The sequence below is a fragment of the Octodon degus genome, unplaced genomic scaffold (assembly GCF_000260255.1).
Source record: "Octodon degus isolate 3935 unplaced genomic scaffold, OctDeg1.0 scaffold00031, whole genome shotgun sequence".
Taxonomy (NCBI): Eukaryota; Metazoa; Chordata; class Mammalia; order Rodentia; family Octodontidae; genus Octodon; species Octodon degus.
In genome coordinates, this window is record NW_004524607.1 from 15145692 (window position 1) to 15149072 (window position 3381).

At 33.2% G+C, this 3381-nt stretch overlaps 1 pseudogene; it reads left to right on the top strand.

Annotated features, from left to right (window-relative positions):
• Positions 1–834: 834 nt before the first annotated feature.
• On the top strand, positions 835–2270 carry LOC101585810 (annotated as a pseudogene).
• Positions 2271–3381: the final 1111 nt, after the last annotated feature.

Sequence of the window (3381 nt, forward strand, 5' to 3'; positions counted from 1 at the left end):
ATAATCTTTAACAAAGTAGTAGTTCAAAGAAAGAACTAATGAAATATACAGCGAGATAGAAAATATCCTGGATCATTAAACAAACCTCAAGACACTTAAAATAATTGAAATCACATAGAGTATGTTTGTTGCCCACAATAAATCAAACTAAAAATAAACAACAAAAAGATAACAAGACCATCTCCAAACATTTGGCAACAAAATCTATTTCTAAATAATTTATGTGTCAAGATGGAAGCTTTAAGTGAAATTTAAAAACACATTGAACTGAGTGAAAATAAAAAATTTGGGGGTGTACCTAAGCTATCCCGAGAAAGAAAATTATAACACTAAAACTATAATGGAAAAAGAGAAAATCTTATATCAGTAATAGACAATCCAACCTCAAGAAACTAGAAAAATAACAAAATAAACCCAAAGCAAGCAGAGAAAGAAAATAATAAACATAAGAGCACAAATCAATGGAATTAAAAACAGAGAACAAGATGAAAAATCTGCTTCTTTGAGAAGGCAGGTAAATTGAGAATCCTATAGCAAGAATGACAAAGAAAAAGAATGACAAATTCTTAGCATCACTACAGGTTCTACAGACATAAAAAGGATAATAAATACTCCAAATAACCCCACACCATAAATTTGGTGCCACCTACATGAGGTAGATCAATATCTTGAGAAAAAAATTACTATTATTCACCCAATATGAAATAATTAACTCCAATTTAAAATATTAATAACACTGGTTTTATAATTTAAGCCCACTTAAAAACAAAATATTGGCAAGGCCTGCCGCGAGGGCGCCCATCTTCTTTGAGCGCGTTCATGAGGCCAGCGGCGCTGAGGAGTGGGGCGGTCTCCTGGTTGCTGGTGAGCCTGCGGTGCGCGTGTGGGACCACAGCCTTAAAGATTAGCCACAATGGCTGAAAACGGTGATAGTGAAAAAATGGCTGCACTGGAGGCCAAAGTCTGTCGTCAAATTGAGTATTATTTTGGAGACTTCAATTTGCCACGGGACAAATTTTTAAAAAAACAGATCAAATTGGATGAAGGCTGGGTACCCTTGGAAATAATGATAAAATTCAACAGGCTCAACCACCTAACAACAGACTTTAATGTAATAGTAGAAGCATTGAGCAAATCTGAAGCAGAACTCATGGAAATCAGTGGAGATAAAACTAAAATCAGAAGATCTCCAAACAAACCCCTCCCTGAAGTAACTGATGAGTATAAAAATGATGTAAAAAACAGATCTGTTTATATTAAAGGCTTCCCAACAGATGCAACCCTTGATGATATCAAAGACCGGCTAGAAGATAAAGGTCAAATATTAAATATCCACATGAGAAGAACATTGCACAAAGCATTTAAGGGATCAATATTTGCTGTGTTTGATAGCATTGAGTCTGCTAAGAAGTTTGTAGAAACTCCGGGCCAGAAATATAAAGATGCAGACTTGCTAATACTTTTTAAGGAAGATTATTTTGCAAAGAAAAATGAAGAAAGAAAGTAAAATAAAGTGGAAGCTAAACTAAGCTAAACAAGAGCAAGAAGAAAAAGAGAAGTTAGCAGAAGATGCTGAAATGAAATCTCTAGAAGAAAAGACTGGCTGCTTGCTGAAGTTTTCAGGTGACTTAGATGATCAGGCCTGTAGAGAAGATTTGCATGCCCTTTTCTCAAATCATGGTGAAATAAAATGGATAGACTTTGTCAGAGGAGCAAAAGAGGGAATAATTCTATTTAAATAAAAAGCCAAGGAAGCACTGGATAAAGCCAAAGGTGCAAACAATGGCAGCCTACAATTAAGGAACAAAGAAGTGACATGAGAAGTATTGGAAGAAGAAGTGGAAAAAGAAGCTTTGAAAGAAATCATAGAAGATCAACAAGAATCTTTAAACAAATGGAAATCAAAAGGTCGCAGATTTAAAGGGAAAGGAAAAGGAAATAAAGCTGCCCAGCCTGGGTCTGGTAAAGGAAAAACACAGTTTCAGGGCAAGAAAACAAAGTTCGATAGTGATGAGGAACATGATGAAAATGGTGCAGCTGGACCAGTGAAAAGATCAAGAGAAGAAACAGACAAAGAAGAACCTGCATCAAAACAACAGAAAACGGAAAACGGTGCTGGAGACCAGTAGTTAGCGTAGTGAACTTTTTTTTTTTTAATTATTCATCTTAGGTTTTAACAGCTGCTTTTTGTCTTTGGAGGTTTTTAAAAAGAAAACCGAATTAGGTCCACTTCAATGTCCACCTGTAAAAAAAGGACAATATATATTTTTTTGTTTTTTTAACTTGTTTTTTTGTTGTGTTATCCAAACATGTTTTTTTAAATGTATAGTTCTCTGTGTTCACATGATTCAAATATCAAAAAGGAAGATTCTTCCACTAAATTGCGTTTGTATTATGAGAATGTATTAGTAAAAAATAACAAAATATATACTGTACAAAAAGTTAAAAAAACCAAAATATTACTAGCCTCATAAAATGTCATTGAAGAGTTAAACAAAAAATTTAAAAAATAATTAATATCAATGATGTAAAACATCTTCTAAAAAATAAATGAAAAGAAAAGGCATCCTAACTCAATTTTATGAAACAAATACTATTATTAACCTTATACTAAAATCAGACAAAGATTTCTAATACAACAGAGAAAATCATAGACCAGTATAGCTCATAGATAGATAGATAGATAGATAGATAGATAGATAGATAGATAGATAGATAAATACAAAATCTTTAACAAAGTAGTAGGTTCTTTGAAGTATTTCCTGTGCAATTTGTTTTTTGTTCATGAACTCACTAGGTACCCATATGTTTTTAAGATTTATACTGACTTTCTCCTCCAGAAGATTTATTGTTTCAGTTTTACTATTTAAATCTTTGATCCATTTTGACAGTAGTTTTGTGCATGGTGATAGGCATAGGTCTATTTTTAGTCTTTGGCATATGGAAAGCCAGTTTTTCCAGCACCATTTATTAAAGAGGCCATCTTTCTTTCAGTGAACACGTTTGGCCCTTTTGTTAAAGGCAAGGTGAGTGTGTTTGTACTTGTGTCTGCATCTTCTAATCTGTTCCATTAATCCTCAAGTCCATATTTTTGCCAGTACTGTGCTGGTTTTATCACAGTACCTTTGTAGTATAATTTCAAGTCAGGGATTGTGATGCCTTCTGCCTTTCCTCTATTATCCAGGATTGCTTTTGCCATTCTAGGTCTTGTCTGGTTTCAGACTAATTTTAGGAATTTTTTTTTCTAAATGTATAAGGTATATTAATGGTATTTTAATTGTAATTGCATTGAATTTGTATAACAATTTTGGTAATATGGCCATTTTGACACTGTTGGTTTTTCCTATCCAGGAGCAACAAATATCTTTCCATTATCTGAAA